We start from the raw sequence: 23,433 nt of genomic DNA on the forward strand, positions 1-23,433 counted from the left end.
CTATGGCCGCCACTGTCACCCGGGCAAAGTGTCTCGGACGAGATGCAGCCTCTGACATCTTATCTCCCTGTTGGGCAGGCTGTCCTCCTTGCCAGTGCGGCTCTTTTGACGGGTCATTCTCCTCGGGGGCCCCAGATATGAACTCCTCACAGGTACCGCAGTGTGTTAGGAGGTAGGATCAGCGGTATAAGGCTGAGTTCACACAATGCGTTTTTCATGCGTTTCCGCGGCATTTTTGCAGTTGCGTAAACGCCGCGGAAACGCATTAAAAACGCATGGTAGAAGGGAAGCAATGTTCCCCAATTGAAATCCGCATGTGCTGTGCCCATGATGCGGATTTTTCCGCAGCGTAAACGCTGCGGTCAAAAATCCGCAGCATGTCAATTAATTTTGCGGAAACGCTGCTCTTTTGCCGCCATTGACTTGCATTAGACCGCATGGAATCCGCATCACTGTATATGTTGATGCGCTTTTCATGCGGTCTAATGTGCGGATGGTACCCGGGTGTGGATGAGAGGACTCGCATCCAGACCCAGGTACCATTAAAAGAAAAAGAATAAAATAAAAAATATATATATTCTCACCTTCTGACGGCCCGCGCTGCGTCCTGCCGGCTTCCCGCGCACTTCGCGGTTGAATGAAGGACCTTCGCTGACATCAGAGTCATGTGACGGGTCACGTGACGCTGACGTCGGCAGGTCCTAAAGTCTTCACTGCTGGCAGCCGGGACCGAGCGAAGCAGAACACCGGGGGCCATCAGAGGGTAAAGTATATTTTTATTTTTTATTTTTTGACATTCACACTATATAAATCCATGCCGGTTGCATGGATTTATATAGTGTAAAGTTGACGAGCACTTTCCAAGTGATGCTAAAATCGCTTGGGAAGCGCTTGTCAACCCGCATGCGGAAATGAAAGTGAAGAACGCTTCACATCCGCATGTCCCTGGCAGGAAACCGCATGTACAATCCGCATGCTTTTTTTCCTGCCAGGGAGATGCAGAAACGCTCAGGAAAAAATCCTGAGCATTTCTGCATCGTGTGCACATACCCTAAATCTGTTTTCTGTCGGTGCAGACTGGGATTACAGGATTATGAGCAGGAGCTCTCAGTCCATGTATCTGCTCACATCAAACATCAGGCCACGCCCCCTGTCTTGTTTTTTAATTATTTTTTATGGTGTTCACTGAAGGAGTTAACTAGTGGGACCGTTTTATAGGTTGGGTCATTCTGGACGCGATGATACCAAATGTGTGTACTTTTTTTTTTTTTTCATAAAAAATATTTATCGGTACGATATATTTGTATGTACAGTATATATATGCATGTATTTTTATTACTATTATTTTGTCATTTTTTAAAAAAGTTTTTACTATTTTGTATTGTACTTTTTTTTTACTTAGTCCCACTCTGGGACTTTCGCTTTCACAGCTCTGATTGCAGTTATAAAGCATAGCAGCAATGCAGGGGTATAGCTATGCTTTATAACTGTCGGTGCTGCACTGACACCAGTTAGGTAGATCATGCACTGCGCACGACCTAAATAACTTGTTAGTTCTGGTCACCCGGATGTCGTCATGATGTCATCGAGTCACCATGGCAATGAGTGGCCCCTGAGATAGCTAATTTCTGATGACATATGGGACATCACCGCTTTCAGGAGAAATTGTGCAATAAATTATGGGGTCCAGTTTCACCTATTAACCCTTGTGTACCTGACAAATTTGCAGCAAATGCAAAAATTGCAATTTTACCACTAAAATGTCATATTTCCACGACTCAATGTTATAAAAGTCTGTAAGGCACCTATGGGTTCAAAATACTCACTACACCCCTAGATGAGCTCCTTAGGCAGTGAAGTTTCCAAAATGGGGGGGGGCTTTTAGGTTTTGGCTTTTGCGCCACGCTCGGTACCCTGGACCACTTAGAGCAGAGGTATAAGGCATATTACCTATCTTGTCTTCTTGTCTACAAGTTTTGACCTGGCCCTCATGTTGAACACGTCCTCTAACATCTAACCAGCATCTTCTGGGCACTTCTCTCCACAGCCGGTCACTAAGCCCCTTTCTTATATATAACGCTGTCTGCCATTGATCTGGTGTTGTGTCCATTGTTTCCTCTCCCCCTTCCCCCTCTTTGGAATTCTCCATACCTTACATTACACTTCCTTCATTCATCATTGACTCTGTCTCTGTATCTTTACAAGAAGGATTCATTTGCTGGTCCCACCAGTTGGCTCGCCGCCTGTGTTGGGCCACTTTATATCTACAATCATCTTATGCTATACAGTTAAGCTCACCTATTATTTTTAGGCTACCCCAGGATCATTGACATGCTACACTAGGCACTAGGTATATTGCTTTATACGCTTGGCCTCATTCTACTTGTACATACTTGCTCCTTTGTGGTTCAGGATACTTGTGTGTGTAAATATATATATAGTGTGGGCTCCCGCTTCTGAGGTGCCACCATGTAACCAATTGCTTGTGAAATAAAGGTTTTTGACCAAACTCATGTTTGGTGTTTCTGATTATTCCCAAATGGTCTGCCATTCATATCCTAGCATAGATATGTCACCATCTTATTGGTAATAGACAATTGTCTGATACTTTGAAACTTTCCTTTGGTTTGATATATATTATTTGCTCCGTTTTTTGTTTTTGTTGTATTAAAAGCCAAGTAGCGCTCCTTCCCATCCGATCCCTGCTGTGTGCTCAAACACTAGTGTACAACCACATATTCGGGAGAAATTGCTTAACAAATTGTGGGATCCAGTTTCTCCCATTATCCCTTGTGTAAATTATAAATTTGGTGCTAAAACAGTATTTTAGTGGGAAAAATATATTTTTGTTCTCACATCTAAATGTTATAATGTTTTGTAAATCACTTGTAGGTTAGAAATGCTCAGTACACCCCTAGATGAATTCATTGGGGGGTCACTTGTGGGGGGTTTCTGTTGTTTTTGCTTGTCAGGGGCTCTCCAAATGCGACATGGCATTCATCTATTCCAGACAAATAGTTCTCTTTCCTTTCCTAGCCCTGCCATGTGCCCAAACAGTAGTTTTTGACCACATATGGGGTATCATCGAGTTCAGTAGAAATTTCATTACAAATTATGGGGTCTGTTTTCTCATATTATCCATTGTGAAAATTACAAATTTGGGGCTAAAACAACATTGAAAAAATTAAAATTAAAATTTTCAATATGTCAACCTAATGTTATCAAATTCTGTGTGGTACCTGTGGGTTAAAAATGCTCACTATACCCCTGTAAAAAATCTTTCAGGTGTGTAGTCTCCAAAATGGGGTCACTTGTGGGGGGTTTCTGCTGTTTGGGCACCTTAGGGGTCCTGCAAATGCGATATGGTGCCCACAATTTATTTCACCCAAATTTGTGTTCCAAAATTCAAATAGTGCTCCTTCCCTTCCGAACCTGGCCGTTTGTCCAAACAGAGGTTTCTGACCACATAAACTGTGTAACAAATTTTGGGGTCCATTTTGTTGTGCTATCCCTTGTAAAGTAAAAAACTGGGGCTAAAGTAACATTTTAGAGGCAAGATTTAAATTAATATTTTTTAATTCCACTTTGCAATAATTCCTGTGTAGCACCTGAAGGGTTAAAAAATTTCCTGACAGCGATTTTGAAATATTTGAGGGACGTCATTCTTAAAATGGCATCACTTTTGGGGAGTTTACAATATGTAGGCCCCTTAAAGTTCATTGAAATCTGAATAGGTCCTTAAAAAAAAAGGTTTTGAAAATTTCTTGAAAAAATGAGAAATTGCTGTTAAACTTTTAACCTTTCTAACATTCTAACAAAATAAAGTGATGTTTGAAAAATGATGCAGATGTAAAGTAGACATGTGGGAAATGTTATTTATTAATTATTTTGTACAGCAGGGCTAACTGGTTTAAGGATATAAAAATTGAAAGTTTGAAAATTTTCCCCAAACTTCCGATATTTTCACAAATAAGCGCAAAAATATATGGACCCAAATTTACCATTAACATAAAGTAAAATGTGTCACGGAAAGCCGTCTCAGAAGCACTAGGATCCGTTGAAGCGTTCCAGAGTTATCACATAAAGTGACACTGGTCAGATTTAAAAAATTAGGCCTGGTTAGGAAGGTGAAATTTGGCTCAGTCACTAAGGGGATAAATGTTTCTAGATTTATGTGAATATTCACAAGTTTTCTGTATGGTGCGAAATATATTCCACTACTACCTTGTTTAACAGTAAGATTAATATCAAGAAAATTTTTTTTTTTTTTAATGAGAAAAATGAGTGAACCTTGAAATGAAAAGCTTGTTATTAATGTAGTGACCAAAGTTCTCTATTTCCTCTCGTGTACCCTACCAGAATATCAAAATGTCATCAATAAAACAGGCGTACCATATGATACTTGATTGAAAATTACAGTCTCCATATAAAAATTGTTCATCCCATTTGGACATGACTATATTAGCCAGGGAAGGTGAAAATAAGTCTCCGATGCCAACTGCTTGTCTCTGTAAAAAATCCCTAATGTTCATGAATAGATGACTGGGGTCATTGTCACCCCAGTCATCTATATATTCTATTTTTGGGTATATATTTTTTGTGTTTTTAATTTTAGGTACCAGCTGACAATTAACCTCCAATTAGCCCATGACATGGGTCACATCCAAAGAGTGCATAGACATATCATATATAGGGAGCTAGAAGTATCATGTTCAGACCATGAATAAGGCTTATTGCTGAAACGCGAAGGTCCGTCCCGATACCTATTTTATCTTGCTGACCAGCCAGTTACTGCACCTGGATGTTTTTAATGGTGAAATACAAGTAAAGCTTTATATGCTTACCTGGAATGATGTGTCACTGCTGGATTCCTCCTCTCTTGTACATATGTATCTTCAATATGTTTTGGTAAACAGATAAAATGCCAAAACTTGTGTCACTGTACAAATATTTAGCGGACCCAACTAAAGGTGCTATTGACATGAAATTCTCAGCAGATGTCAGTAACAACCAATGTAATCCAAACAGGCAAAGAAATCAAACCATAGATGTCCGTAAATTAAGTTATGAGAAATGACACAGGGAAAAAGTATTGAACTCGACGTCTGCAATTATTTTAATACTACATACAAAAGCCTTTGTTGGTGATGACAGCTTCAATACGCCTTCTGTATGGAGAAACTAGTCGCATGCATTGCTCAGGTGTGATTTTGGCCCATTCTTCCACACAAGCACTATTCAAATCCTGAAGGTCCCGTGGGCTATTTCTATGAACTCTGCGTTTCAGTTACTTCCATAAATTTTCTATTGGATTAAGGTCAAGTGATTGGCTGGGTCATTCTAGCAGCTTTATTTTTTATCTGAAACCAATTGAGAGTTTCCTTGGCTGTGCGTTTGGAATCATTGTATTGCTGAAATGTAAACCCTTAGGCTATGTTCACACACGTTGTGTTTTTTTCTGATGCAAATCTGCTGCTATCTTTTCTCTGGTAGGAAAACAGCTGTTTAAAAAAACACAGGTTTTTTTGCTGTGTTTTTTTGACCACCCATTACTTCCTATGGGTGAAAAAACAATGCAAAAACGCAGGTGTGTTTTCTGCTGTAAAAACACTGAAAGAAGTGACATGTTCTATTTTCCAAAAAAAGATAATCTGAATTCTGGAGTAAAAATCTGTTTATTTTGTTTGTTAACAAAGAGACAAGTGAGATACTCAGCAGGCCGTCTGACGCCAATTCATTCCGATCAAGCTTATACAGGCAATGCAAAATATACACAATCAGATATGACAGGCAGTTAACACTAATACTCGCTGCCGACTATAGATAATATTCTAAGCATACTGTGTTTCAAAAGATACGGTTACTGTCTACACATATCTCAGAACGTCAGTTGTTTCTAACTGCAAAGATAACATCTGTCTACTTTTCAGTCATGCTATGATCTTTTGATAAACCTATATATAACTAAGGTTTTAAATCTCTATTAATGAACACATTGAATATATACATAATGGATAAATGATATGTATGTAAAGTGCTGCGGAATATGAGGCCGCTATATAAAAATAATGATTATTATTACAATCCTCGCATGCTGGTGCCGTTCCAGCTGTATCAGTACTTGTGTTATGTGAGCCCTGCGCCCAATCATTGCTGGCGTCACTTTTAACAATGACAAACATGAGGGTTGTCCTAAAAGTGGACAATTCATTTAAGAAGATACAATTTTCAGTTAAAACATTTCCCACATTCTGAACATGAAAATGGCTTCTCCCCTGTGTGACTACTTTGGTGACTAGAAAGAAATGATTTCTTCACAAAAGTTTTTCCACATTCTAAACTTTTATGGGATGGAAAATACATGACCAGAAAAAAAAATATGCAGTCAAAGGATTCTTTTGAGAACCCTGCTATTAGAAATGGAAATAAAGAACAAAAACAACAAATTCTGATTGAAAATAGAAGAGCAAGAGAAACCGACTACAAACTAAAATGTGTCTATACAAATACACAGAGCATGAGAAACAAACAAGGAGAATTGGAGCTGCTAACAAAGGAAGAGAGATATAATGTCATAGACATCACTGAAACTTGGTGGGATGATACACATGAATGGAATACAGCGAGGACTCAGACTTTAAGGTTGGACTTCAGAAAGGCAGATTTTAATGGACTCAGAAAGGTTCAATGACTGGATGTTCTAAAAGACAGAAATGTCCAATGAGGGGAGATTTTGCTAAATGAAATTCTCACTGCACAGTAACAATCCTGAAAAGAAGAAAGAATTGGAAGCATTTAAAGAGACCAGGATGGATATACACAGAACTGAAACACTTGTTAAAAAGGAAAAAAGAAGTGTATATTGAATGGAAAGAGGGGGGCATATCTAAAGAATGTAATGCTGTTTGCAGGTAATGCAGGGCAAGCATTAGAAGAGTTAAAGCCAGTAATGAAGTGAGGCTTGCAAGGGAGACCAAAAGCAATAAAAATGGATTTTGGGGGTATGTCAAAACAAAAGAAAAGTCAGATGCTATAGAATTTTTACAGGATGAACAGGGTGAATTGGTCAAAAATTATGTTGAGAAGGCTGAACTTTTAAATTCCTATTTTGTATACGTCTTCTTTAAGAAAGAAATTGTAACATCAACTGATCTTCATGGTGCTATTGAAGGAATACAAGAATCCACATTATCTATAAACAGAGAGATGGTGAGTGTGAAGATCCGAGGGTCTTCCATGGGCATAATACTACTCAGACAAGACAGGGTGAGGGTAAAACAGTGTGGCAATATTTTATTGAACCACTAAACAGACAAACATATAGAACAGTCCGAGAAAATATCCGAGATGTTGCAAAATTACTGTCTCACCCTTCCACTGGCCTGTCGAGAATAGAGCAGCTGCGACTTTGGGATTTCCAGGGCCAACTACCTCAACTAGTGGCCCCTCACTTTTGGCGGGTCCCCACAGAGAGGAGGTAGCAGCAAGATTAGAAAGCTGACAGTCCATCGAGGTACAAGGCCAGGAGACCCGAGGGTCCCACCCTGACCTCTCCGAGTTTCCATTGGGCCAGATGACCGGCTGGTCCCAATCTGGCTTCTCCGAATGTCTCCATGGGTTACAGGCGATGTAGGGTCCCACCTGGCAAGCCCAAACAATATATCCATGGGGCCAGGTGACCTCATTATCCCTACCCTGATCCCCAAAAGTATCCATGAATTCTCTGATGGTCAATGGAGCAGATCTGCATCCTTCGAGTCAGTACTATATACTTTTAGGCTGCAAACCTGTAGAATCCAAATCTATGTCTCTCTGGATGGAGCCATGCTATCCATCTTCTGTCCTGAGGAATGTCTCTCTGATTCTCCTTGATTCTCTTTGCAGCAGCATAGAAAACCCTTTTTATATTTACATATGTGGCTAGGGTTATTAGTCACAAGTTGAGGGGAAGGTGCAGGGCTCACTCAGGTCTCACTGTTTGAGCTTATCCCTCTGCTCTTGTAAATAAACCAGCTGGGTTAGTACAATATGCAATTAGCATAGCAACAAACATCATTGTTCCCAAACACTGAGTCACTGTCCTTCTTGACCAGCCCTCCCTCTAAACAAACTCCTCTCCAGTCCATTCTTAATGCAGCAGCCAGGGTAGCATTTCTATCAGTCCGCTTCACTGACGCCTCTACCCTGTGCCAGTCATTACACTGGTTACCCATTTACTACAGAATACAATAAAAACTCATCTTTCTCACCCACAAAGCTCTCCACAGTTCTGCACCGCCCTATATCTCTTCCCTCATTTCTGTCTATCACCCTTCCCGTGCCCTCCATTCTGCAACTGATCTAAGACTAACATCCTCCTTAATCCGAACTTCACTTAATCCGTCTCCAAGACTTCTCTCATGCTGCGCCAGTTTCCTGGAATGCACTACCTCAAACGATTCAACTAATATCTAGCCCCCATGTTTTCAAACGTGCTTTAAAAACACATCTGTTTGGACAAACCTATCACCTCAACTCACTAACCTAACTCTCCCGTTCCCTTCTAAATGTTCATCTTAATCTGCTCCTGCCTATTCATCTGTCTCCGCATCCTCCATGCAACCAATGGCACACAGTAACTGCACTTAGATACTGATACTGGCTGATGACCATGTTCTACCTATTGTGTCCCCCTATTTCCATATAGATTGTAAGCTTGCGAGCAGGGCCCTCATTCCTCATATGACTGTTGAAATGTCATACATTGTATTGTTTTTATTGTCTGTACATGTCCCTACTTAATTATAAAGTGCTGCGGAATATGTTGGCGCTATATAAATAAAAATTATTATTATTAGCCAAAGAAACACACACATTCAAAAGTCAACAAAGATAATAGTGTATTTCTCCTGGCTTAACAAATCTAAACGTCTGGCTGATTAAGATTAAAAGCTGTGGTCCAGATAAATTACATCCTAGGGTATTAAAGAGTTAGCATAGTAAATTGCAGAACCACTAGCCAGAATCTTTGAAAAATCCTGTAGGAGACATCCCAGAAGATTGGAGAAGGGCAAATGTTGTTCCTATCTTCAAAAAAGGAAAGAAGATGGAGCCTAGAAATTACAGGCCAGTGAGCCTTACTTCTATACCAGGAAAGATCTTTGAACAAATAATTAAACAGCATGTATGCAAGTACTTGGATAAAAAATACAGTAATGAACCAGAGCCAGCATGGATTTGTAGCAAACAAGTTATAACAGACTAATCTAATTCCCTACTATGATGAAATCACTGTGAGGCTGGATCAGGGAAATGCGGTAGATATAATAAATCTCAACGGCAGCAAACCATTTGATAAAGTATCTCATACTATCCATACTATCCTTATTGAAAAAATGACCAAGTATGAGATTGACAAGGCTACGGTTAGGTGGATTCATAACTGGCTCAGTGATCGTACGCAAAGAGTGGTAAAAATGATTGGTCATCCAATTGGAAGAGTGTTTCAAGTGGGGTACCACAAGGCTCTGTCCTGGCCCCAATGTTGTTCAACATTTTTATAGATGATCTAGATAAGGGAACTGAAGGTAAAGTAATCAAATTTACAGATGATGCAAAACTAGGAGGGATAGCGAACACTAGAGAAGACAGAGAAAGGATTCTAAAGGATCTAGATAAGTTTGAACAATGGGCAGCGACTAATAAAATGGTAATTAACAGGGAGAAATGCAAGATTCTACATCTGTGCAAGGAAAAGGAAAATTACAGTTACAGAATGGGAGGAATAGAACTAAGCAACAGCCCTTTTTAACACTTGAGTCAACAGTGTGCTGCAGCAGCAAAAAAGGCAAATACAGTTCTGGGATGTATTAAGAGAAGCATAGTCTAGATCACGTGAAGTAGTTATCACTCTGTACTCCTCCTTGGCCAGGCCTCATCTGGAATAGTGTCTAGTTCTGGGAACCACATTTTAAAAAGGACATTGAAAAACTGGAGCAAGTTCAAAGAAGAGCGACCAAAATGGCGAAAGGACTGCAAACTATGGCCTATGAGGAAAGGTTAAAGGATTTGGGAATGTTAAGCTAGCAAAAATGAAGGCTAAGACGAGTCTTAAAAGCGGTCTACAAATATCTGAAGGGATGTCACAGTGTAGTTACACTCATTTGCACATGGAAACACGAGAAGCAATGGAATGAAACTGAAAGGGAGAGGATACAGACTAGATATTAGAAAAAACATTTTGACAGTGAGGGTGTTCAATGAGTGGAACAGGCTGCCACAAAAGGTGGTGAGCTCTCCTTCAATGGAAGTCTTCAAACAGAGTCTGGACAGGCATCTGTCTGAGCTGGTTTGGTAAATCCTGCAAAGAGCAGGAGGCTGGACACGATGACTCTGGACGTCCCTTCCAACTCTAACATTCTATGATTCTATGAACAGGAAAAAGGCTTTTTCCCTGTGTGGGTCCTCTGGTGTCTAACAAAATGCGATTTCTGGTTAAAACATTTCCCACATTCTAAACATGAAAAAGGCTTCTCTCCTGTGTGGATTCTCTGGTATATAACAAGATTCCATTTCTGGATAAAACATTTCCCACATTCTGAACATGGAAAATACTTCTTCCCTGTGTGAGTTCTCTGGTGGCTATCAAGATGCACCTTCTGGTTAAAACATTTTCCACATTCTGAGCAAGAAAAAGGCTTTTCCCCTGTGTGGGTTCTCTGGTGCTTAATGAAATCTGACTTGTGGTTAAAACGTTTCCCACACTCTGAACATGAAAAATGCTTCTCCCCTGTGTGAGTTCTCTGGTGACTAACAAGGTGTGATTTGCATACAAAACATTTTCCACATTCTGAGCAAGAAAAAGGCTTTTCCCCTGTGTGGGTTCTCTGGTGCTTAATGAAATCTGACTTCTGGTTACAACTTTTCCCACACTCTGAACATGAAAATGGCTTCTACCCTGTGTGAGTTCTCTGGTGACTAGCAAGGTGGGATTTGCATACAAAACATTTCCCACATTCCGAACATGAAAAAGGCTTCTCTCTTGTGTGAGTTCTCTGGTGACTAACAAGGTAAAATTTGAATACAAAACATTTCCCACATTCTGAACATGAAAAAGGCTTCTCCCCTGTGTGGGTTCTCTGGTGACTAACCAAATCTGATTTCTGGTTAAAACATTTCCCACATTCTGAACAGGAAAAAGGCTTCTCCGCCGTGTGGGTTCTCTTGTGCTTAACCAAAGCTGATTTTTGGTTAAAACATTTCCCACATTCTAAACAGTAAAAAGGCTTCTCCCCTGTGTGGGTTCTCTGGTGATTCACCAAAACTGATTTATGGTTAAAACATTTCCCACATTCTGAACATGAAAAAGGCTTCTCCCCTGTGTGAGTTCTCTGGTGTATAACAAGATTCCATTTCTGGATAAAATATTTCCCACATTCTCAACATGAAAATGGCTTCTCCCCTGAGTGAGTTCTCTGGTGCCTAACAAGATCTGATTTCTGGTTAAAACATCTCCCACACCAGGAACAAGAAAATCTATTCTTCACTGTGTGATTTTTTTGATGTTTAAGAAAATAAAGGGGAAAGAGGGGATAACCATTTCCATATTCTGAATGTGAAAATGACTTCTTTGCTTTGGGAGCAGTTCGTTTTTTAATACTTATTTTGTGACTTTGAATTTCCTTAGTAGTCGGTAATGAATCAGAAGATATAACCTGTTTCATAGGATCAGATGACAGATCTTTGCTGTGAAGGGATGATGGTATATCTGGAGTAATGGCATTCACTTCAGTTGTATCCTGTGTAATATCAAGCTCATACTATTTAAAAATTGAAGACGATGTCAGCTGTTCCTCTGATCTCTTGGTACAGTCATCTGCTAAGAATAAAACAAATTGTTATTTTTTAATAAAATATCCTTGAATTTTATATTTTTGAATATTTCTACTTAAATTGTCCGTAGAAATGGCAAGTTATGTAAAAAATATTGTATTATTCACCAAGACAATGACAGTTCACAGTCTAATAGACTTAATTTACGGTGTGTGTGTCTCCTGGAGCACAATCTCGGCACTATGTGTTGGGCAATAAAATGGCAGATTTGCTATTTTCACTCTCCAACATCCGCGGCGTGCTAATTTCCGGAAAGTGGCTGTGAAGTCAAAATCGTCACTACTCTATGGGGATTTCTACCATTTTGTCATATTAGAACTTCTGCAATTGGTGTGTCCCATTTTCTCTGGGATCAGCTCCTGCGACGTCTGCTTCTCGCAGCAGGAGCCGCCTTATTCATTCTGCAGGCGGCGTTGGTGATGGAGGAGATATCAGAATCAAAAGCTCTGGCTCTGTCCAGCCCCTAAGATTAGAGTGCCTGGGACCAGTATTACCATCCAGTCTGGCAGTATGGGTGTGTGTGCTGTCCAGCTGAAGTAATCTGCTCCCTACTTCAGCCAATGGGAAAGCACCGCACCCTACTAAATCTTAAAGCATATTGCTATAAGCTACCAGATACAGCCTTGTTCTCCTCTGGTTCAGTCCTCTGTGCTCAGCTCCCAGCTTGTGTATTTGTTTCCAGTTGTGACCCCGGCCCGTTTACTGACCACTCTTGTGTCTATTGATTTTGTATTTTCTCTGTCCTCCTGATAGCGATCCGTCTACTTGATTATTCTCCTTCCCATCTCACTCCACAGAACAGCAGGTAACACCGTGGCCCAAGCCTAGAGGTCTCTAAGTAAGTCCAGATCCATATGGAGGGGTTAAAAAAGTTAAAGGATGATGGGCAAAACTGTGACCAAAGCCAATAACACAACTACTGAAATGATGAAGCTGAACTGTATTCTTCAGAAAAAAATAAAGAGTAACTAGTGGTGAAACCTTTCTGGGGTAATTAGAGTATGGGGCTCGGAGGCTCTTGGGAATCTAAATTATCGTAAGGGACAATATTTTCTATCAGATGAGTTTCAAGAAAAAAAATTAGACATTTAAAGAGAACTTTTTATAATAGTGCAGAGCTGAGGTGTCTTAAATTTAGATCTTGGGCATTTGGAAGAAGTAATGGAGATCTTTTTATAAAGACTACTAGGGAGTTACAGTCTCACATAAGTGAGGCCGGCCGATCCCACCACAATCAAACTATCATACAGAATGAACCTGTTAAAAAAAAGACATAAAAAAATGTTACATCCCCAACAACAACGTATGTATGAGGGGAGAACTCCATTACTAAACCGGAGTTGCACTCATTTATGGTGGACCATTGGAGCTACTATGAGTCCTGACCAGAAGAGTAGAGAAAGTATTAGTGCCCCCATTTCAGGAGAGATTGTGCAGTAATCTGAATTCTTTAGGATTGAAAACATAATGGAATTGATGACGTGGAGTGAATCCATTAAACCAGGGCTGGAGCCAACACATCTCCTGCAGGCGTGAATAAATGTATATTACATCCATCAGCCACGCACAGCTTAGAGATATATCATGGCACAGGTGTAATGTTTTCTGTATAGTTTATCACAATCCTGTTTGAAGTTAGTTGGGTTAAAAAGAAATTGAAAAGTCAGGATAAAGGGAAACTCTGCTGTTTTTGTACAGAAATCCGTTCTTGGTCCTCACTGCACATTTAATGCTGTCGATCATAAAAGTGAAGTTTGGCCAGAAAGACTGGACCTGGTCATGTAGGAACATGTAGGGACCATATGAGCACATTCAGCAGCACAGAAGGGAGAGAAGGTAGATTCATCCAATAAGATATCAGGGATCTAGGAAGCCAACAGCATCATTACCCTCCACTTTCTCTTACAGATTCATCATAATATTTTTCTTCAAGTGATTTTCTAACTTGTCAGTACATTCTACGTATGCTGTAATTTTGGCTTTGTAGTTTACAGATCTGGTCAGGTAAGGGTCAGCGTCTTCTAATCCCAGTGAGTAGGTGGATCCTCCAGGTTGTAAGCACTATAGAAAAGGGCTTTCAATTCCTAAAGTCATTTGAACAATTTTTGGTGGGTGAGAATGTTGTGGTCTAGCGGCAAAATGGTGATCACACGATTGTGATACAGCCGGACTACACCACCGATAAAGCAGCCACAGCCGCTGACTGAGAAGAATCTGTGACTTCTCTGCATTTAGTGGTTACTACTCACCTGGGTAGTCATATGTAGGAATCTCCTCTTTACACCGCTCATCAGGGGTTTACAGTGTGGATGTAGCAGAGCCGTGTGTGTACGAGGTGTACGGAGCGGAGCCGTGTGTGTACGAGGTGTACGGAGCGGAGCCGCGTGTGTACGAGGAGTACGGAGCGGAGCCGTGTGTGTATGAGGTGTACGGAGCGGAGCCGCACGTGTACAAGGTGTACGGAGCAGAGCCGCACGTGTACAAGGTGTACGGAGCAGAGCCGCGCAAGTACGAGTTGTATGGAGCGGAGCCGCGCAAGTACGAGTTGTATGGAGCGGAGCCGCGCTGGTACGAGGTGTTTGTACGGAGGTGAGCCGCGTGTGTACGAGGTGTACGGAGCCAAGCCGCGCGTGTACGAGGTGGAGGGAGCGGAGCCGCGCGTGTACGAGGTGTAGGGAGCGGAGCCGCGTGTGTACGAGGTGTAGGGAGCGGAGCCGCGCGTGTACGAGGTGTAGGGAGCGGAGCCGCGCGTGTACGAGGTGTAGGGAGCGGAGCCGCGCGTGTACGAGGTGTAGGGAGCGGAGCCGCGCGTGTACGAGGTGTAGGGAGCGGAGCCGCGCGTGTACGAGGTGTAGGGAGCGGAGCCGCGCGTGAACGAGGTGTAGGGAGCGGAGCCGCGCGTGAACGAGGTGTAGGGAGCGGAGCCGCGCGTGTACGAGGTGTAGGGAGCGGAGCCGCGCGTGTACGAGGTGTAGGGAGCGGAGCCGCGCGTGTACGAGGTGTAGGGAGCGGAGCCGCGCGTGTACGAGGTGTAGGGAGCGAAGCCGCGCGTGTACGAGGTGTAGGGAGCGAAGCCGCGCGTGTACGAGGTGTACGGAGCGGAGCCGCGCGTGTACGAAGTGTACGGAGCGGAGCCGCGCGTGTACGAAGTGTACGGAGCGGAGCCGCGCGTGTACGAAGTGTACGGAGCGGAGCCGCGCGTGTACGAAGTGTACGGAGCGGAGCCGCGCGTGTACGAAGTGTACGGAGCGGAGCCGCGCGTGTATGAAGTGTACGGAGCGGAGCCGCGCGTGTACGGGGTGTACGGAGCTGAGCCTCGAGCGTACGAGGTGTACGGAGCGGAGCTGTGTATTTGTGACGTATAAGGAGGGCAGCCGTGTGTGTATGAGGTTTACGAAGCAGAGCCTTGTTTGCATGGAGCAGAGCCGCACGTGTATGAGGTTTACGGAGCAGTGCCGCATGTGTACGAGGTGTGCAGAGCGGAGCCGTGTGTGTGTATGAGGTGTAAGCAGCGGAGACAGGCGTGTACGAAGTGTACGGAGCGGGGACTCGCGTACAAGGTGTACAGAGTAGAGCTGTGTGTACAAGGTGTGCGGAGCGGAGCTGCGCGTGTACGAGGTGTACGGAGCGTAGCCGTGTGTGTGTACGAAGTGTAGGAAGCAGAGCCGTGTGTATACGAGGTGTAGGGAGTGGAGCCGTGTGTGTACGAGGTGTAGGGAGTGGAGCCCTGTGTGTTCGAGGTGTAGGGCGCAGCGCGTATATGAGGTGTACGGAGCGGAGCCACATGTGTACGGTGCGGAGCCATGTGTGTACGAAGTGTACGGGGCAGAGTCACGCTTGTACGAGGTGTACGGAGCGGAGCCTTGTGTGTACGAGGTGTAGGGACCGGAGCCTTGTGTGTACGAGATGTAGGGAGCGGAGCCGCGTGTGTACGAGGTGTAGGGAGCGGAGCCGCGTGTGTACGAGGTGTAGGGAGCGGAGCCGCGTGTGTACGAGGTGTAGGGAGCGGAGCCGCGTGTGTACGAGGTGTAGGGAGCGGAGCCGCGCGTGTACGAGGTGTAGGGAGCGGAGCCGCGCGTGTACGAGGTGTACGGAGCGAAACCGCGCGTGTACGAGGTGTAGGGAGCGGAGCCGCGTGTGTACGAGGTGTAGGGAGCGGAGCCGCGTGTGTACGAGGTGTAGGGAGCAGAGCCGCGTGTGTACGAGGTGTAGGGAGCAGAGCCGCGTGTGTACGAGGTGTAGGGAGCAGAGCCGCGTGTGTACGAGGTGTAGGGAGCAGAGCCGCGTGTGTACGAGGTGTAGGGAGCAGAGCCGCGGGTCTACGAGGTGTAGGGAGCAGAGCCGCGGGTCTACGAGGTGTAGGGAGCAGAGACTCGTGTGTACGAGGTGTACGGAGCGGACCCACATGTGTACGAGGTGTGCGGAGCCGCGTGTGTGTACGAAGTGTAAGCAGCGGAGACACGCGTGTACGGAGCGGGGACTCGCGTACAAGGTGTACGGAGTAGAGCTGTGTGTACAAGGTGTGCGGAGCGGAGCTGCGCGTGTACGAGGTGTACGGAGCGTAGCCGTGTGTGTGTACGAGGTGTAGGAAGCAGAGCCGTGTGTATACTAGGTGTAGGAAGCAGAGTCGTGTGTATACGAGGTGTAGGGAGTGGAGCCGTGTGTGTACGAGGTGTAGGGAGTGGAGCCCTGTGTGTTCGAGGTGTAGGGCGCAGCGCGTTTATGAGGTGTACGGAGCGAAGCCACGTGTGTACGATGCGGAGCCATGTGTGTACGAAGTGTACGGGGCGGAGCCGCGCGCGTACGAGGTGTACGGAGCGGAGCCTTGTGTGTACGAGGTGTAGGGAGCGGAGCCTTGTGTGTACGAGATGTAGGGAGCGGAGACGCTTGTGTACGAGGTGTAGGGAGCGGAGACGCGTGTGTACGAGGTGTAGGGAGCGGAGCCGCGTGTGTACGAGGTGTAGGGAGCAGAGCCGCGCGTGTACGAGGTGTACGGAGCGAAGCCGTGTGTGTACGAGGTGTACGGAGCGGAGCCGCGCATGTACGAGGTGTATGGAGCAGAGCCGCGTGTGTAGGGAGCGGAGCCGCGCGTGTACGAGGTGTAGGGAGCGGAGCCGCGCGTGTACGAGGTGTAGGGAGCGGAGCCGCGCGTGTACGAGGTGTAGGGAGCGAAGCCGCGCATGTACGAGGTGTAGGGAGCGAAGCCGCGCATGTACGAGGTGTAGGGAGCGGAGCCGCGCGTGTACGAGGTGTAGGGAGTGGAGCCGCGCGTGTACGAGCTGTACGGAGCGGAGCCGCGCGTGTATGAGGTGTACGGAGCGGAGCCGCGCGTGTACGGGGTGTACGGAGCTGAGCCTCGAGCGTACGAGGTGTACGGAGCGGAGCCGTGTATTTGTGACGTATAAGGAGGGCAGCCGTGTGTGTATGAGGTTTACGAAGCAGAGCCTTGTTTGCATGGAGCAGAGCCGCACGTGTATGAGGTTTACGGAGCAGTGCCGCATGTGTACGAGGTGTGCAGAGCGGAGCCGTGTGTGTGTATGAGGTGTACGGAGCGGACCCACATGTGTACGAGGTGTGCGGAGCCGCGTGTGTGTACGAAGTGTAAGCAGCGGAGACAGGCGTGTACGAAGTGTACGGAGCGGGGACTCGCGTACAAGGTGTACAGAGTAGAGCTGTGTGTACAAGGTGTGCGGAGCGGAGCTGCGCGTGTACGAGGTGTACGGAGCGTAGCCGTGTGTGTGTACGAGGTGTAGGAAGCAGAGCCGTGTGTATACGAGGTGTAGGGAGTGGAGCCGTGTGTGTACGAGGTGTAGGGAGCGGAGCCGCATGTGTACGAGGTGTAGGGAGCGGAGCCGCGCGTGTACGAGGTGTAGGGAGCGGAGCCGCGCGTGTACGAGGTGTACGGAGCGGAGCCGCGCGTGTACGAGGTGTAGGGAGCGGAGCCGCGCGTGTACGAGGTGTACGGAGCGAAACCGCGTGTGTACGAGGTGTACGGAGCGGAGCCGCGTGTGTACGAGGTGTAGGGAGCGGAGCCGCGTGTGTACGAGGTGTAGGGAGCAGAGCCGCGTGTGTACGAGGTGTAGGGAGCAGAGCCGCGTGTGTACGAGGTGTAGGGAGCAGAGCCGCGTGTGTACGAGGTGTAGGGAGCAGAGCCGCGTGTGTACGAGGTGTAGGGAGCAGAGCCGCGGGTCTACGAGGTGTAGGGAGCAGAGCCGCGGGTCTACGAGGTGTAGGGAGCAGAGCCGCGGGTCTACGAGGTGTAGGGAGCAGAGCCGCGGGTCTACGAGGTGTAGGGAGCAGAGACTCGTGTGTACGAGGTGTACGGAGCGGACCCACATGTGTACGAGGTGTGCGGAGCCGCGTGTGTGTACGAAGTGTAAGCAGTGGAGACACGCGTGTACGGAGCGGGGACTCGCGTACAAGGTGTACGGAGTAGAGCTGTGTGTACAAGGTGTGCGGAGCGGAGCTGCGCGTGTACGAGGTGTACGGAGCGTAGCCGTGTGTGTGTACGAGGTGTAGGAAGCAGAGCCGTGTGTATACTAGGTGTAGGAAGCAGAGTCGTGTGTATACGAGGTGTAGGGAGTGGAGCCGTGTGTGTACGAGGTGTAGGGAGTGGAGCCCTGTGTGTTCGAGGTGTAGGGCGCAGCGCGTTTATGAGGTGTACGGAGCGGAGCCACGTGTGTACGGTGCGGAGCCATGTGTGTACGAAGTGTACGGGGCGGAGCCGCGCGCGTACGAGGTGTACGGAGCGGAGCCTTGTGTGTACGAGGTGTAGGGAGCGGAGCCTTGTGTGTACGAGATGTAGGGAGCGGAGACGCTTGTGTACGAGGTGTAGGGAGCGGAGACGCGTGTGTACGAGGTGTAGGGAGCGGAGCCGCGTGTGTACGAGGTGTAGGGAGCAGAGCCGCGCGTGTACGAGGTGTACGGAGCGAAGCCGTGTGTGTACGAGGTGTAGGGAGCAGAGCCGCGCGTGTACGAGGTGTACGGAGCGAAGCCGTGTGTGTACGAGGTGTAGGGAGCAGAGCCGCGCGTGTACGAGGTGTACGGAGCGAAGCCGTGTGTGTACGAGGTGTACGGAGCGGAGCCGCGTGTGTACGAGGTGTATGGAGCAGAGCCGCGTGTGTACGAGGTGTAGGGAGCGAAGCCGCGTGTGTACGAGGTGTAGGGAGCAGAGCCGCGGGTGTACGAGGTGTAGGGAGCAGAGACTCGTGTGTACGAGGTGTAGGGAGCAGAGCCGCGGGTGTACGAGGTGTAGGGAGCAGAGCCGCGGGTGTACGAGGTGTAGGGAGCAGAGCCGCGGGTGTACGAGGTGTAGGGAGCCGAGCCGCGGGTGTACGAGGTGTAGGAAGTAGAGCCGCGGGTGTACGAGGTGTAGGGAGCAGAGCCGCGTGTGTACGAGGTGTAGGGAGCAGAGACGTGTGTGTGCGAGGTGTAGGGAGCAGAGCCGCGTGTGTACGAGGTGTAGGGAGCAGAGCCGCGTGTGTAGGAGGTGTAGGGAGCAGAGCCGCGGGTGTACGAGGTGTAAGGAGCAGAGCCGCACATGCACGAGGTGTACGGAGCGGAGCCGCGCGCGTACGAGGTGTACCGAGCGGAGCCGTGTATTTGTGACTTATAAGGAGGGGAGCCGTGAGTGTATGAGGTTTACGAAGCAGAGCCGTGTTTGTATGGAGCAGAGCCGCACGTGTACGAGGTTTACGGAGCAGTGCCGCATGTGTATGAGGTGTGCAGAGCGGAGCCGTGTGTGTGTACGAGGTGTACGGAGCGGAGCCACATGTGTACGAGGTGTGCGGAGCCGCGTGTGTGTACGAAGTGTAAGGAGCGGAGCCACGCGAGTACGAGGTGTACGGAGCGGAGATGTGCGTACGAGGTGTACGGAGCGGAGCTGTGTGTGTACAAGGTGTACGGAGCGGAGCTGCGCGTGTACGAGGTGTACGGAGTGGAGCCACGTGTGTACGAAGTGTACGGAGCGGAGCCGCGCTTGTACGAGGTGTACCGAGCGGAGCCGCGCGCGTACGAGGTGTACGGAGCGGAGCCTTGTGTGTACGAGGTGTATGGAGCGGAGCCGCGCATGTACGAGGTGTACGGAGTGGAGCCGCGTGTGTACGAGGTGTACAGAGCCGAGCCACGCGCGACGAGGTGTGCGGAGCCGCGCGCGTATGAGGTGTACGGAGCGGAGCCATGTGTGTACGAGGTGTACGGAGCGGAGCCGTATGTGTACGAGGTGTATGCCGTGCAGAGCTGTAACTATAATCAGCTTTTGGGGGCTAAATGCTTTCCTAACCTTGAACCTAATGGTTCTTACAATTTGATTCTCAGCAAGAAGGGTGATGAGTGGAAAACGGCGTCTTTATCGTCTGAGGATTTATTCGATAATCTCGTCCTCCCATTCAGATTCTCCAATGCACCAACAGGATTTCACAACTTTCTGAATGATATTTCTCTGATTACATTGGGAGATTTGTTGTGATTTACAGTGATGATTTTTTTGCCTGACTTGGATTTCTCACCAGGAATATGTCCGTGTAGTATTAGGATATGTGCTCACGATCAGGATTTGCTGCGGGTTTGACGCTGCATGTTTAAAAAAAATTGCACTGCTCAAAAAATTCTTAGTTTGCTAAAATTGAGAATTTTTTTCTGTTCAGGAAGTTTCATTCTTGGGGTCATTTTATCGGCTGATGGGTTTACGATGGATCCTGGGAAGGTGAAAGCCATAATAGATTGGGTCCAACCTAGTGACCTGAAAGTGTGGCAACGTTTTCTAGGATTCGCCAACTATTATAAGATATTTCTTAGGGGTTTTTTCCGATTGCTAAACCTCTTACTGACCTCACACGTACGGGGCGGATATCAAGGTTTAGCCAACGAATGTTATGAGGGAGTTTGAATAATTGAAAGAGTGTTTTATGTCTGCATTAGGGATGAGCGAATGCGCTCGGTTATACCCGGATATCACTCGAGTATCTGGGGGCTTGGATGTGCTTGTTACTTGGTGAGCATTAGCCAGTGTTCGAATTTGAAACTCTAATCCCCGCCCCTGCATATTTGGCTTCTGTTACACAACCAATAAACATGCGGGGATTGCCTGCGAGTCACTGTAATGCCTTAGCCATCTTGGTAGTACCATTACTGAGATTGGTTGGCCGTATTATATCATTAGAGGTATAAAAGGACAGGCGCCGCTAGGCTTGGCACACTGACGCCATTTCACAGCTCAGGGACAGTTCTTATTGGAGTGAAAGAATGCTTGTCCAGGACTTTAATGAATCAGACACCTCTAGTGTTGATACTGGCGCTGTAGCTGAACCATCATACTAACAGTCTTTGTAAGTGCTAATTATGTGCTTTGCTGTTTGTATCAGATACATTCTGCATTTAGCCTAGAGATAGTGGCTAAGTACAGTCTTTAGGCAGGGCTTAGGGCTTTGCAGTCCATTGCTAAATATATAGCTGAGGCAGTTGACCACATTCTTTTTTGGGGGGGTTGAAAACATTTACTATATTGTCATTCATAGAGTATTACGTGCTTTGTGGTAGATTTTGGTGTTATATAACACTCCAAAAAAGCGTTGAAATTTGTTTCTGAATTCAATTATTTATCCATAGAGTATTACGTGCTTTGTGATACAAATCAGTGTTACCTAACCCTCCATAAAAGCATTGACATTTTTTTTCTGGGTTCAATTACTCACCCATAGAGTATTACAAGCTATGTGGTACATTTCAGTGGTAGTAAACTCAAATAAAGCACTTTGACTACTGCAGGTGACCATTTTTTCTTAATTAAAGATGAACTTGGTTTCAAGAGACCTAGACATTTTCTTTACTTAGTCAACGCATTTCAAAGTACTACAGACTTCTTCATCAGGACAAAAAAAACTTCTTTTCTGTACTTTATGTGGTGATAACTTTGGAATTCTTCACAAACGATAGTAGGAAATAAATGGTCCTTACGACTTACCATGGCATGTGAAAGTTTGGGCACCCCTGGTCAAAATTAGTGTTATTGTGAATATTGATGAGCAAATATGTTGAAAATCCGATCTCAATTTTAAGTTCTGCACGAGTGTGGCACATTCGGATTCGTGTTCACAAAGGCGAGCATTTTTACTTAAATTCAGGAAAATTGGCAACGTTCAGCGAATAAGTGCAGAAACTTGATTGCGGGGCAACTACAAGATTTTTAACAGTTTGGTTAGCTTAGTGCTTGCTTATTATGAGTGGGGGGCGTGTTAAATGAGTGGAAGGGGGGTGGGGAGACCGCAGAAGAGGTCAGAGCAGCGGAGCGCTTGTAATCTTTTTTTTTTCCTGTAACTTTAAGTGAGGAAAGTGCGGCTAGCCAATCAGAGCACAGGAAGCATCCACACTGTCCAGACACAAGGGCTTCTGCCATTGGCTGCTAAAATCACATGTCCTCTCTATATAAAGAGCAGCCATGTTCCCTCAGCGCCATTCAGCCACGTTCCCAAGCGCATGTAACTGCTGCCAGACCCTCCTGCTGAATATGCTCCTGTTTAATGAGAGATTTTAGCTAGATAGATGAGGGCTTGTTTGGAAGTCAGATAGCGTAGATAAGTCCTCTGCTGTGTGCCTGTGAAATCAACCTTGCAGCACTTTTTTTTTTCTTATGCAATTACTGAGATTCAGACAGAAACAGAAGGGCCCATGGCATAGAACTGTGTTGTGCACTGCTTGTATTGTGCGGTATGCACGAGTATCCCATATATACAGTACAGACCAAAAGTTTGGACACACCTCATTTAAAGATTTTTCTGTATTTTCATGACTATGAAAATTGTACATTCACACTGAAGGCATCAAAATGATGAATTAACACATGTGGAATTATATACTTAACAAAAAAGTGTGAAACAACTGAAAATATGTCTTATATTCTAGGTCCTTCAAAGTAGCCACCTTTTGCTTTGATGACTGCTTTGCACACTCTTGGCATTCTCTTGATGAGCTTCAAGAGGTAGTCACCGGAAATGGTCTTCCAACAATCTTGAAGGAGTTCCCAGAGATGCTTAGCACTTGTTGGCCCTTTTGCCTTCACTCTGCGGTCCAGCTCACCCCAAACCATCTCGATTGGGTTCAGGTCTGGTGACTGTGGAGGCCAGGCATCTGGCGTAGCACCCCATCACTCGCCTTCTTGGTCAAATAGCCCTTACACAGCCTGGAGGTGTATTTGGGGTCATTGTCCTGTTGAAAAATAAATGATAGTCCAACTAAACGCAAACCGGATGGAATAGCATGACGCTGCAAGATGCTGTGGTAGCCATGCTGGTTCAGTATGCCTTCAATTTTGAATAAATCCCCAACAGTGTCACCAGCAAAGCACCACCCACACCATCACACCTCCTCCTCCATGCTTCACGGTGTGAACCAAGCATGTAGAGTCCATCCGTTCACCTTTTCTGCGTCGCACAAAGACACGGTGGTTGGACCAAAGATCTCAAATTTGGACTCATCAGACCAAAGCACAGATTTCCACTGGTCTAATGTCCATTCCTTGTGTTCTTTAGCCCAAACATGTCTCTTCTACTTGTTGCCTGTCCTTAG

At 46.1% G+C, this 23,433-nt stretch overlaps 1 protein-coding gene and 2 pseudogenes across 1 annotated transcript in view; 1 reads left to right on the top strand and 2 right to left on the bottom strand.

The window, feature by feature from the left end:
* The window catches only part of LOC141182832 (uncharacterized), a 618,372-nt gene that overhangs the window by 454,612 nt on the left and 140,327 nt on the right, over positions 1-23,433 (bottom strand). The window lies entirely within an intron of this gene.
* LOC141182848 (uncharacterized) overlaps positions 1-23,433 on the top strand; it is a 248,286-nt pseudogene that overhangs the window by 170,287 nt on the left and 54,566 nt on the right.
* Positions 9,637-11,851, bottom strand: LOC141182843 (uncharacterized; annotated as a pseudogene).

This window comes from Phyllobates terribilis, unplaced genomic scaffold (genome assembly GCF_046119375.1).
Source record: "Phyllobates terribilis strain yellow unplaced genomic scaffold, ASM4611937v1 Scaffold_36__1_contigs__length_13169755, whole genome shotgun sequence".
NCBI classification, from domain to species: Eukaryota; Metazoa; Chordata; class Amphibia; order Anura; family Dendrobatidae; genus Phyllobates; species Phyllobates terribilis.